The sequence below is a fragment of the Ochotona curzoniae genome, unplaced genomic scaffold, assembly GCF_017591425.1.
Source record: "Ochotona curzoniae isolate NIBS_2020 unplaced genomic scaffold, NIBS_Ocur_1.0 contig_117, whole genome shotgun sequence".
Taxonomy (NCBI): domain Eukaryota; kingdom Metazoa; phylum Chordata; class Mammalia; order Lagomorpha; family Ochotonidae; genus Ochotona; species Ochotona curzoniae.
The window spans coordinates 66668-80668 of NW_024464972.1; the positions used below are offsets into that span (position 1 = coordinate 66668).

Genomic DNA, 14001 nt, shown 5'->3' on the forward strand with positions numbered 1-14001 from the left:
ATCATATCTAACATTTCTCCCTCATATATGTGCCAAATTCTGGGTGCTGTTATGTGAACTATCTCATTTTTAATACTCACAGTAACTGAAGAAGGTCAAAACTACTTATTTTACATCAAAGAAATACAAGTTAGAGCATACTTTTTTTTTTTTTTTCCTATAAGAGACCAATAAAGATGTCTACATCCCATTTTGGAGTGTTTATGATTGGTTGAATGCTCTGAATCTAGCTGGTTGCTATCACGCACTCTGGGGAGACAGACCCAGTGTTCAGAAAGTTAGCTGCTGGGCCACACACCCAGATTGAGTTCCTGGCTTTCAGCTCTGGCCAGCTCTGGCATGCCAGTCATTTGAACAGTGAACCAGCAGGTGGAAGAACTCTGTTGTATTCTCTCTGTCCTCCTCTCATATAAAAATGCAACAAACTGAGATTTAAGCAAGATGAGTAGCAGAGTGCCTGCCGGGCTCCCTGGCATGTCAGTGGCCTTCGTTCCTGATTGGCTGCGGGGCAGTGCTGAAATCAATCAGGAGACAACGCAGAGGCTCCTAGAGGAGAATGATCAGCTCATCCACTGCATCGTGGAGGACCAGAACAAGGGCCAAGCCCACGAGTGTGTCCAGTAGCAGCATGTGTTACATAGAAATCTCATTTATCCAGCTACCATTACAGATGCAGCCCAGGCAGTACATCAAAAGCCGAATATCCTTCCAGTTGACTACTGTGAAAAGAAACGGATATAATCCCTCTCCTACAAAATGGACAAAAAATCTTTACCAATTCAATACTCAGAATGTGATTGAAATTCCTACTGTAAAAATATGAAGGTTAATAACTTAATTATGCTTTCAATGTAAACACTGATTTTCATAATCAAACAGAACCCTCAAGAGATTGGCTCAGATGTCATCTTTCCTGAAACAAAAGTATGTTTGGATAACAGACACGATGGGCATCTTCAAGGCCACATTTTTGTTGCACTTTAAGAAGTTTCAGTTGGGGGGCCCGGCGGCGTGGCCTAGTGGCTAAAGTCCTCACCTTGAACGTGCCGGGATCCCATATGGGTGCTGGTTCTATTCCCGGCAGCTCCACTTCCCATTCAGCTTCCTGCTTGTGGCCTGGGAAAGCAGTCGAGGATGGCCCAAAGGCTTGGGACTCTGCACCCCTGTGGAATACCTGGAAGAAGTTCCTGGCTCCTGGCTTTGGATCGGCATAGCAACGGCTGTTGGGCTCACTTGGGGAGTGAATCATTGAACGGAAGATCTTCCTCTCTATCTCTCCTCCACTCTGTATATCTGACTTTGTAATAAAAATAAATAAATCTTTAATGGGATCCTGGCGTAATCGAGCTGAGTACCCTAGCTGCTAGGCCACTACTGCTCTGCATGAGCCAGGGATGCTAGGCCACAGCATCAAAGGCAAAGGCCAAGACAGGTGAGAAGTTATGCCAAGCTGAGACAGAGCAACCACTGGCATGCATACAATTTATGGCTGGGAACAGGCCTGGTTAGGGAGCTAAGAGGACACCCTAGCTGACTCGTGGTTACCAATAAGGAGTGTAGGGGCTTTAGTGGGGAATGCATTCTGGTCTGCATACAGCTAAAGTCTCCCTTGGCACAAGTGTGGACTAGGACTGGATGCACCAAACCAGTTCAGACTCCAATACCATCTCATATTCTGGAGGACCATGGTAGCTGTGGGATGGACTAAGCTTGACCTTTACCCCTACTGAGCCATGTGTTTGGGTATGGATGAGCCTTGGCTGTGCTGAAATATCCAACAACAACCAGAATGGGTTGAAGGTCAGTTAGGAAAGACCACTCCTCCTACTAAGACAGGAGGTGGACTGAATAGGGCTGGCTCATGCACCTACCAGTACATGCAAAATCTGGCATTGGGAGAGGTTCTCATGGAGCATCTGGGCAACACCTCTGTCAGGACACAACCCAGCAGGTAAGCGCAATAAGCACAAAACGAACAGCCCAGAGCAGGCCACAGAAAGGTACCCACCAGCAGACATTTGGCACAGGTCATGTGTGGACCAGGCTGAACCAGTTCATATCACTGCTGATGAATCTGAGCAACAGAACTGTGTGGGTCAAACCAGTTATGGTTGCAACACATACCAGTACACATTAAAGCAGGAATTGAGAGTGGGCCTGGCAATACAGGATATAGCACCCACTAGCTGGTAGGGGGAATGCAGAGGGCACCCCTGCTGGAACACATCACTCACTGCACAGCATGAGTTAATACCAGGCAGGGCTATAACACCTGTGGGCCTCATGCCAGCCAGATCAGGGAAGAGTCAGGCTTGACTGACTGTCCCTCCTACAGGACATACATTCTACATAGGTCAGGGATGGGCCAGGCTGAACCAGTTTCCGTCAGCCACTGATGAATCTGAGCAACAAAATAGTACTGGTCAGGACAGTTATGGTCACAACACATACCAGTACTCATTACAGCTGGGATATGGTACACGCTGAGCTGTATCCCTCACCAGCTGGAATTGGGGGTGAGCCGGGCCAGGCAGACTAGAGCACACACTAGCAAATGCCAAGGTGAGGCGGGCCATGCCAGATTGGGTCACAGCACTCATAGGAACCAGAGAGGAAGGGGGTAAAGCTTGTAAGGAGAATATGGAGGGCACCCTGCTGGAACATGTTGCTCACTGGACAGCACGAGTTGGATGGGGACAGACCAGACCAGGCAGGGCTATAACACCTGTGGGCCTCAGGCGAGCCAGATCAGGGAATAGTCAGGTTTAATTGGCTGTCCCTCCTGGGCAAACATAAAGCAGAATAGGTGAGGGTTGGCTGGGTTTTACAACAGCATCAGATAGCAGATGCTGGCACCGGTGGCTAATCTGTCAAGTTAAACTACAGAATCATGTGAAAAGTGCATGACCTGGGAGTTTTGAGTGATCTAGGAGGGAAACAGTGGGCACCTCCCTCTTGGCTTACCACTTCCACTGCAGAGCATTAAAACCAGCACTGGGGCAGGGGTGGCTGGACAGAATGGCTACAAACAGAATGTGTGTGGGCTGGATAGTGGAGCTGGTTAGGTTAAACTAGGCTTCAATGCCTTTGACATATATGAGAGCTGAATGGGAGGTGAGACAGACTGAACTGGTCGGCTACACAAATTGGTAAGCATGGGAACTAGGGCAAGGGATAGGCCTGGGGGGTGGGGGGGGTTACTGTGGGTGGCCGCAACTAGGTTGCAGTTCCCATTGGTTTATGTGAGGGCCAAAGATGTGCTGCGCAGAATCAGGCTGAACTGCAACACCCATTGGTTCCAGTGGAGGACAGGGCTGAAAACAGAACCAACATAGCAATTGCAACCACAGCTGATTGGGGCGATGGACTGTGTTGGGCCCTGTACCTGCAAGTACACACAAGAATCTAGTCCAGGATCACCTCAAAGTTTCTTTGGGGATTTCCCCACTGAAACTGCTAGACTCAGAACTCTACCCATGGAGGGAAGTACAGGTTCCAGGGTCTGCCATGGAGTGCAAGTGCCAGAGCCGAGCCACCTAGGAGACTCAGACAGAGCAGTGGAGAACATAACCAGGTACACATGGAGGATATGGCAGTCTATGGGAACCTACAGAGGATCCCTGGCACCACAACAGAGGACAGAACAAACCATTCAACTATCCCAGCCATATGTTGGCAGTGAAAAACTGGGCAAATGGAGACTCTAAGATGGACTATGTCAATGAGTGGATTCTGTATTGACTTCATTGTGCTTAGAATGGTGAGATTGGGCCCAGCGCCATGGCTAGTGGGTAAAGTCCTTGCCTTGAGTGCTCTGGGATCCCATATGGTAGCCGGTTCTTATCCAGGCTGCCCACTACCCGTCCAGCTCATTGCTTGTAGCCTGGGAAAGCAGTCAAAGATGGCCCAAAGCTTGGGGACCCTGCGCCCATGTGGGCGACCCGTGACAGCTCCTGGCTCCCAGCATCAGATTGGCATGGTACTGGCTATTGCAGTCACTTGGGGTTTGAATCATTTGATGGAAGATCTTTCTCTCCGTCTCCTCCTCTCTGTATAACCAGTTTTCCAATAAAAAATACATAAAATAATTTTAAAATGACTAAATATTTAAAAAAAGAAAAAAAAAAGAATGGCTTGATTGGCAGCAATTCATAAATGTTGAACTATCAAACCCACTTGAGCAGGACCCTTGGAGCATGCTCAGTGTCGGAGACCTGGAATAGGTGGGAGGCTGAGCGGGCCTTCTCCCTTTATCTCCCCCTTTACCGCAGATACAGAAAAAAAAGAGAATGTGCAAATAGTTTTTTTCAATTTTCTGTAGTCCTTGAACATTTATACCTTAATTAACCATGTAAAGATTGTCAAAAAAAAAAAAAATTATGAGACACAGATCCTTGGTATCTTAATAAAGGACCGAAAATGCAATCTTATAAGATATTCAGTTAAAATGAGGCCCTTGCACACCTGAGGAGCGCAGACCTGCCCAGACTCCAGGCTCCATCAGGGTCCTAGCTTTGCAGTCTTTGCGGGGCCGTCCCAGAGACCCCGCGCCAACAGCTGCTCAAACATCAGGCTAGCCCCCTAAAGGACGCTGTCAGATTCCACAGCCGAGGGCCCTGCATAGACCTGGAATGAACACCCCCTCTTTTCCTTCATGATTCGACTGTAGTGCAGTGGCGATCAATGATGGGGACAGGAGACGCTTACTGGACGTGATTTGTGACCCCCAGGCCCTCAATGACTTCCTGCATGGATCCGAGAAGCTCGACAGTGATGACCTCCTGGACAATGCTGCGAGGCCCAGGGTGCCTTCTATGAAGGCCCGGGGCTGCACGTGCAGGAAGCTTCCAGTACCCATCTGAACCCAGAGCCTGGCCAGCAGCACCCCAGTGTGGACCTGGACTTCCTGGAAGATGACATCCTGGACTCGTCAACCACCAGAGGTGGGGCGGCAGGCAGTGGGAGAGTCGACCCTGTGACATCCTCCGCAAAGCCTGTAAGAAGCCAACATCACCGAGCAGACCCTGGAGGCTAAGGCCGAGCCGGACCTGGGCCCCTTCCAGCTGCCCACCCTGCAGCCAGCAGACACTGGGACCAGCCCTGCTGGGCCTGCGTGCGCTACTGCCATGGCTGCGGGGCACCAGGCGCTATTCCCTGGCAGCACCAACCTGCTGGAGCTGCAGGCCCCACCCACCATGCTGACGCACCAGGCCCTGGTGCCACCCCAGAATGTGGTCAACCAGGCCCTGAGTGTGCAGTCCTTCCTGCAGCCAGTGGGCCTGGGCAATGTGACCCTGCCTCATGTCCCGAGACTCTAGGGCCTGCCCAATGGCAGCCCTGGGGGTGCTGCAGCGGTAGCACTCGGCCTGGTGCCCATCCATGTGGTCAGCCAGCCTGTCATGGCACTCAACCCAACCACCTCCCAGTTACTGGCCAAGTAGGTGCCCATCAGCTGCTACCTGGCCTTGGCAGCAGCCCCTCAGAGCCCATAACACTGTCCTCTGCTGGCATCTCCCCACAGGGGGCTGGCCTGGTCATCCAGAAGAACCTCCCAGCTGCCATGGCCACCACGCTCAATGGGAACTTGGTATTCGCTAACGCTGGGGAGTCACAGCCACAACTGGTTGGGCAACTTCAGGACAGCCACTGGTGTTGCCTGTGGGCCTCGGCATGGCAGCACTGGTCCCAGCGCCCAACATGATCCTGCACCATACACCCACACCCATCCAGCCCAAGCCAGCAGGGGTGGTGTTCCCCAAGCTGCACCAATCAACACCTAAGCCCTTTGTGCCCGCCAATGCCATGCTCACCAGCCAGGGCGAGCCAGGCTCCCTCCCACCACAGCCCAAGGCACCACAGAACCTGACCTTCATGGCAGCTGGTAAGGCTGACCAGAACGTGGTGCTGTCAGGCTTCCCCATACCCATCCTGCAGGCCAGCCTCTTCAAGCAGCCACTGGCCACTGCAACTGGGGAGGCACCACTGAGGCCATGGGGCACCCTGAGCAAGCCCATGAGCATGCACCTGCTGAGCCAGGGCAGCGGTATCATCATCCCTGCCCAGCACAAGCTGCCTGGCCAGAACCAGTTCCTGCTGCCCGGCACCCCCACCATCCAACTCCTGCAACCACTCTCCTCCCTGCCAGCCAATGTGGGTGGCCAGATATTGGCTCTCGTGGCACCTCATGCCAGCAGACAGCTCATCGCCAACCCCATGCTCACAAACCAGAACTTGGTGACCTTGATGAGCCTGGGCCCTGTGCTGGCCCCACCCTCAGGTGCACACAGCGCTGCCACACACATCCTCTCCACTGCGCCCATCCAGGTGGGCCAGCCCACGTTCTTCCTGATGCCCATGTCACTGGTGGTGGGCAGCCTGCCCACACAGAGCCAGCCTACAGCCGTGTGCCCCACCACCACCACCACAGTCCTGGGGGCATCACCCTGCCTCTCAGCGCCATGGCCATGCTTAACACCCCCTCCCCCATGGGCTGGTGCAGCTAGCAGCTCCTACCGCTGCTGCGGCAGCTGTCTCCTCCACCACTACCACCCGGGAGGCCACCCCTTGCTCACCATGCAGTCCACCCCAACAGTACCCCCTGCAGCCAGCACGCCACTGCCCCTGGACCTCCAGCACGTGCAGGTACCAGAAGTCCCCCCAGGCCATGGCCCCTCCAACTGCTGCCCCACCTCAGGCCAGCCCCCTACAGCCCAGCCCAGGCCTGGCATCCAGCCCAGAGAAGATGGTCCTTGGGCAGCCACCGCTCACAGCTACCATGGCCATCCTCACTCAGGACTCCCCACAGATGTTCCTGCCCCAGATCCCGGCAGCTGCTCCACTGAAGGGCCCAAGTCCTTCCTCGACCTCCTCACTACCTCACCAGGGCCCACTGGGAGACAGCCCCCACCTGCCCTCCCCACATCCGGCTGTGCCTCCCTCCTACCCCTCTCTCGGCCCCACTCTCACCCTCCTTCCCAGCCCCAGAGCCTGCCCCATCACCCGTCTGAACCCACCCTGCACCCCTGTCCCCCACCCCAGGCCCCAGCCACTTTGCCAGGCATCTTTGTTATCCAGAAACCACTGGGCATCCCCCAGGCTGCCAGGATGCCTGCTTCCACCGTCCCCTGCCCCCTGCCTCCTCTGCCAGCTGAGGGGCCACTGCCTCCCACCCCTTACCCCACGCCGGCCTCCACCATGGCTTCCTCTGAGACATCCACCAGGGTGCCTGAACCCATACCATCTGATTTCCAGCTTCAATTCCCGGCTGGCCAGGGACCCCACAAGTCCCCCACACCCCTGCCTAGCCTCCCCCTGGTCCCCGAGCCTGTGGTGCCTGGCTGCTGCCCCCACAGACCTTCCAGATGGTGGCAGCCCCCCCTTCCCAGCACTGCCGCAGCCAAAGGCCCTGCTGGAGAGATTCTACCAGGTATCTTCTGGAATCCTCCTCCTGCACAAGGCAGGCGGGGCCTCTGCTGCCACCCCACAGGCCCTGGCCAGCCCCACAACCTTGATGCTGGTCAGCGGCCAGGGCCCCTCCACAACCCCCACCGCCCCCAGCCATGCCCTTGCCCCAGCACCCATGGCCAACACAGGCCTCCCTCCTCTGCTCCCCGCCAAGAGCAAAGCTTTTGCCGGCAGCCTCCCAGCCCTGAGTGTGACCAAGGGCCCTGTACCTTAACTACAGCTGAAGAAGGCCCCTGCACTGCAACCCAGCAAGGAGGCCTGTTTCCTGGAGCATTTGCACAAACACCAAGGCTCCATGTTGTACCCCGACTGTAAGACCGCCTCCCCTCCCTGCAGTGCCTGCTGCCCTACCACGTGTACCAGGGCGCCCTCCCCTCCCCCAGCAACTACCACAAGGTGGACGAGGAAGTTGAGGCAGTCTCCACCCAGCTACTGAAACGCACCCAGGCCATGCTTATTAAGTACCGACTCTTGCTCCTGGAGAAGTCTCAGAGAGTGAGCCCCTTGAAAGATATGGTCATGATTGACCGAATGTTCATTCAGGAGGAAAAGACCACCCTTGCCTTGGATAAACAGCTGGCCAAGGAGAAACCCAATGAGTACGTGTCTTCCTCACGCTCTCAGCCTCCCGCTCCCCGCCTCTTCCGACGGCCATCGGCTGTCCAAGCACAGATCTGGGACGTCCTCCTCCACATGCCTCTGCCCCACCGCAGTCGCACCTGCTCACCAAGCTTGTGATCCGGCATGGCGGCGCTGGTGGATCTCTGTCTGTGACCTGGGCACAAGCATCTTCCTCCCTGTCCTCCTCCTTGTCGTCCACTGTCTCCTCCCTGGACGCCAATGAGGACAGCCCCATGCGCGTTCGCAACTGCCCACCCACCAAGACCTACGAGGCGCGGAGCCGCATTGGTCTCAAGCTCAAGATCAGACAGGAGGCCAGGCTCAGCAAGGTGGTGCACAACAAGGCGCTGGACCCTGTGCACCAGCCGTCCCTTGTGCCCCAGAACGCAGAGCCCCGCAGCGCCAACCCCCGCCACCACTCTGGGCTTGCCAGATGAATGGCATCGTGGTCCACACGCCACCGCCAGTGCTCCCCGCCACTCACAAGTCCCCGGGCCCGTGCCACCCGGGCCATGCCTGCCACTAGGCAAGAGCTACCCAGAGCATGCGGCCACCAGCGCCACGCCCCTGCCTGCCATGGTGAACGAGGCCTAAAGCTGTCTCATCCGCGAGCTGGCGGCCATGGAGGGCGAGCTGTACCAGCAGCTACTTAAGGACACCGCCGTGCCGCCTGAGCCCACCCACACAGTTGCCCAAGCCCAGGGTGGGGATGCCGGCTGGGAGGCCCCCACAATGCCACCCGCTAAGTGACGTAAGTCCTAGTCCGAAGACATGGACAAGGACAGCTTCTCGAGCCACAGTCCACAGGACAACACTCTCATGGAGCACTTGCAAAGTGCATTGACAGCATCCTGAACCTGCAGCAGGTGCCGGGCCAGATACATGGTGTGCTAGCACCTGCCGCCTCCCTGCAACCTTGCACCGGCCCAACGCCTAGCCACCCTCCAGATTCAAAGGTGGCCTGGGCCGCTAGGACATTAAACAGATAATAGCGGGCGGCCAGGACCGCCCATCTAATGACTCAGTTATTGCAGTCACCAAGGGCCGTCAGGCGGACATGCGGGAGTAGGGTGCGCACCTGGGGAGGGGGCCAGAGGGTGACGACGGCCCCTCCTTCCCTCCGCCCCACAGCCCCCAGTGCCCATGCCCACCACAACTCACACTAGCAAGGGGCCAACAGGAGGGCAACCACAGCAGGGAGGGTTGGCCCTGACCACACAGCAGCCCTAGAGGTTGTTGGGAATCAAGCAAGGTCGCCCCACCTCCCCCTGTGTCCTCCCCACAACCCGCACACCCGCCAATCACCCCTCTGCTGGGACCTGAGTGCAGCCACTAGAAATTGCAGTACTCCCTGGCCCCCAAAACACACCCGCACCTGCACGGCCAGTCTTCCTCTGCCTTCAACCACCCACACCACGTTTTAAAATCCCGGAGACAGAACTAGTTGTGTAAGATAATTTTTTTGTACTGTATTTATTGTATATAACAATTTTTTGAAAGGAGAATCCTGTACATTTAGAACTCTTGTAAATTAAAAGCCGATCCTTTAAAAAAAAAACTGAAAAAAAATTTAAAAAAATAAAATGAGGAGATGTGGGCATTTAGTATTTTGGATGAGAAACTGCTTAGGAGACGCTCACCCTACACTGGACTGTCTGTGTTTGTGTTATCACTCCACAACAAAGTCCATCTCGCTGCTAACGCACTCCCTGGAAGCAGGCAGGGAATTTCTCAAGTATGTGAGTCATTGCACCTGCTGTCATGAACATGGATTTAGTTCCTGGCTCCAATTTTTGACCTGACCTTGTCACAATCTTAAAGGACTTTAAGGAGTTAACCAGATGGTAGATCACTCTGTCTCTATGACTTGTACAAATGAAATAAATTAATAAAAATTATATTAGAAATAAGGGGAAAAACATTTTTAAAGATTCATTTATTTTTATTGCAACATCAGATACACAAAGATTAGGAGAGACAGAGAAGATCTTCCGCCTAGTGATTCACTGCCCAAGAGACCACAAAGCCTGCATTGTTTCCAACTGAAGTCAGGAGCCAGGAACTTATTCCAGGTCTCCCACTTGGTTGCAGAGTCCCAAGACTTTGGACTGTCCTTGACTGCTTTCCCAGGCTGCAAGCAGGGAGCTGGACTGGGACTAGAACCTGAGAACATATGGGATCCTGGTGCGTTCAAGGCAAGGACTTTAGCCACGGTGCCAGGCCCGAGAAAAGAAATTTAAAAACAAGAAGTGGCATGGCTGTTTACTGCAGCTTTTCACACACAATTTTGAGGACCACATGATTCTTCCCAGTGATTCTAAATACAGCAGCATATTATGTGAAAGAAATTCTCATAGAACAGCAAGGGAAGGTACACACCGACTGGCAGTAATCAGGACAAGTTAATGCTACAGTATCAGTGCCCAGCCAGTGGGAACTGCTACTTAGCAATGTGATCAGAGATCTCAGTTAACACTACATGAAAACAATAAAATCTACCAAGTCCTAGAGAAACACAAAATAAGTAAGTGCACATGGAGCAAATCTTAGACTCAACCCTTCTACCCTAACAATGCTTCATACACCATCAGAATTTATCCACAATTTCTAACCTAAAAATATTGAACTATATGGAAAACACTTGACATAATTAGCATATGAGAAATAAAAAGCAAGAAAAATATCATCACCAGTATCAAAAGATAAAGCAGGGCCTAGCCCAGTGGCATAACAGCTAAAGTCCTCGCCTTGAACGTGCCATGGTCCCTTATGGGCACCAGATCTCATCCAGGCAGCCCTGTTTCTTTCCCAGCTCCCTTCTTGTAGCCTGGGAAAATAGTCCAGGATGGACCAATGCCTTGGGAACCTGCACCCACAAGGGAGACCTGGAAGAGGCTCCTGGCCCCAGCGTCGAATTGGTATGGCTCCAGCCATTACATTCACTTGGGGAGTGAATCATCAGACGGGAGATCATCCTCTCTGTCTTTTCTCTATATACCTCTGACTTTGCAATGAAAATAAATAATTAAAAAAAATGGGGCCCGATGGCATGAACTAGTGGATAAAGTCCTCACCTTGAACGCGCCGGGATCCCATATGGGTGCTGGTTCATATCCTGGGACCTCCACTTCCCATCCAGCTCCCTGCTTGTGGCCTGGGAAAGCAGTTGAGGACAGCCCAAGATTTGGGACCCAGCACCCATGTGGGAGATCCGGAAGAAGTTCCTGAATCCTGGCTTCGGAACAACATAGCATCAGCCATTTTGCTCACTTGGGGAGTGAATCATCAGATGGAAGATCTTCCTCTCGGTCTCTCCTCCTCTCTGTATATCTGACTTTCCAATAGATGAATCAATCTTAAAAAAAAAAATAGTGCTTGCATACAAAACAAACAAACAAACAAAAACCCTAAAGCAAACGCCAGCACTGTCAGGTATAATGTGTAAAGCTGCCAACTGCAACACCAGCATCCCATATGGAATCAGCTGTTCCACTTCCAGCCCAGCTCTCTGTGAATCTCCTGGGAAAAGCAGTGGAAGATCATCCAAGTGCCTGGGCCCTGATCACCCACATGCAAGACCTGGAGGAAGCTGCAGGCTCCAGGACTCAGCTTGGTCCAGCACTGGTTATTTCAGCCATCAGGGTAGATAGCCAGTGGATAGAAGATCTCTGCAGTTTACTTTTTAACTCTCTCATGAAAATAAACAAATAAAACAAACAAAGCAATTTAAAAAGACAAGAAAGATATTTTTAAGGTTTACTTATTTATTAGAAGGCAAGGAAAAAGAGATCCATCTTCTAGTTAACTCCATATATGACAGCACTTTCTGGGCCTAACCAAAACATTAAAGTAAAGCTTCTTCTGGGTGTCCCACAGGGGGACAGGAACCCAAGCATTTGGGACATGTTAGGATGCTTTCCCAGATTTCATAGTGAGGAGCAGAACTGCAAATGAAGCAGCCACATCTTGAACCCATATGCAGGTAGCAGCTTGATTCACTGTGATACCACATTACTGAAAATTAAAGTTTAAGCCATCACAAACATCAATCATCAGACAGTACTAGGATTCATTCAACTCTGGGGATGAAAGATCAAAGAGGCCAAGGCCTGAACTGACAAAGACTTTTTCCTCGATAAGTATGCAGTTTATATTGCTTACAGTCTTACTGAATGCATACAGAAATAAAGTTGTCAAGAACTTAATTTTCCTTCACTGAGACCATTAAAATAAACTCAGGTTCCACGCAAGAGAGCAAAGATGTGACATCACAATCAGGGCACAGCATTCCTGCCTAAGTGAGCAAACTGTAAATCAAAGCACCAGGACATGACAGAGAATGAGATCTGGGAAGCAGCCTGCTTACACTTCACACAGAGACCCACACTCAGCAGCTTACCCACATTCCCAGGCCTTGGGGATCACTCTCACTGAGGACACAGTGCCCAGGGGGGCTCACTGCACTGAGTGAAGGAATCCTAAGCTGCCAGAAATGTGACAGTGTGGATATGTAAATTCTTATCAGGCTGCAGTATATCCTGCAGCATCTAAGCTCTCTGATGCAACCACACATTTAAGATTAAGTGAATGCTGTGGACAGCAGGTGTCAGCTCTTTCAAGTCTTTTGTCCATGTTAAGGAGGGCCTAAGCACATATCCTAATGGTTGAAATCCTCCCCTTGCATGGACCAGGATCCCAAGTAAGTTCCAGTTCTAATCCCTGTGACCGCCACTTCCCATTCAACTCCCTGCCTGTGGCCTGGGAAAGCAGTTGAGGACAGCTCAAAACCTCGGGAACCTGCACCCATGTGGGAGACCTAGAAGAGGCTCTGGGCTCCTTGATTTGGATCAGCACAGCTCAGGCCTTTACAGTCACTTGGGACTGAATCAATGAACAGAAAAATCCACCTCTCTGTATCTCCTCCACTTTGTATATCTGCTTTCCAATAAAAATCAAATTAAACTTAAACAAGACAATTGTCCCCAATATTGAGCACAAATGACACTATTTATTAAACCAGTCAAATACACTCATTTCTTTTTTAGCCTTTCTGCCACCAAAGTTGGACCACAGCAAATATTCCCTGAAATAACTTATGAAACCAGTCACAAATACACTCACAAATTGATAAGTGTTCTCAAATACCACATTTTAACCTTCACCAAGATTCTTTGTTGGTACAACTTACCCTCTGACTAAACCAACTTGTGGATCCAAAATGGAACCACTGTGTATCATAAGCTCACTATCCTAGGATTTACCTGGGCTTTTGCCAAGGTTTTACTCCCTAGGTAGCCAAGGCTGAGAGAACCCAGAGCAGATCAATCATTTGGATGACATTAGTAAATAACCAATAAATGGAGCCTTGGATAGGTAAAGAAATTATTAATGCTCCAAGGGGTTAGCAATAAAAACTAGATGCAACCCGATAGATGCCCTCCACTTTTAAGGCATCAGCTGCCACTCTGAATGGCAACCTGCAACACTCTGCTATCTTTCAGGGGAAAATAGTGAGCCAGAGGATAAATTAGTCATGTTTCTTTGTTACAAACTGTTTTGGGCCAGGCACAGTGGCCTAGCGGATTAAGCCCTTGCCCTGAACACGCTGGGGACCCATATGGGCAAATGATGTGATCCTGGCAGTTCCACTGCCCATCCAGCTCTCTGCTTGTGGCCTTGGAAAGCAGTAAAAGATGGCCCAAAGCCTTGGGACCTAGCACCTATGTGGGAGACCTAGAGGAAGTTCCTGGAACTCAGCTTCAAATTGGTGTAATACCCGCCATTGCGGTCACTTGGGGAGTGAATCATCGGATGGAATATCTTCCTCTCTGTCTCTTCTGTCAGTATATCTGCCTTTCCAATAAAAATAAATAAATCTTTAAAAAAATTGTTTGGAAACTGAGACAAACAAACAGT

General features: G+C 51.8%; 1 pseudogene; it reads left to right on the forward strand.

Moving 5' to 3' along the window:
• Window positions 1–441: 441 nt before the first annotated feature.
• Window positions 442–14001, forward strand: part of LOC121166924 — a 30954-nt pseudogene continuing 17394 nt past the window's right edge.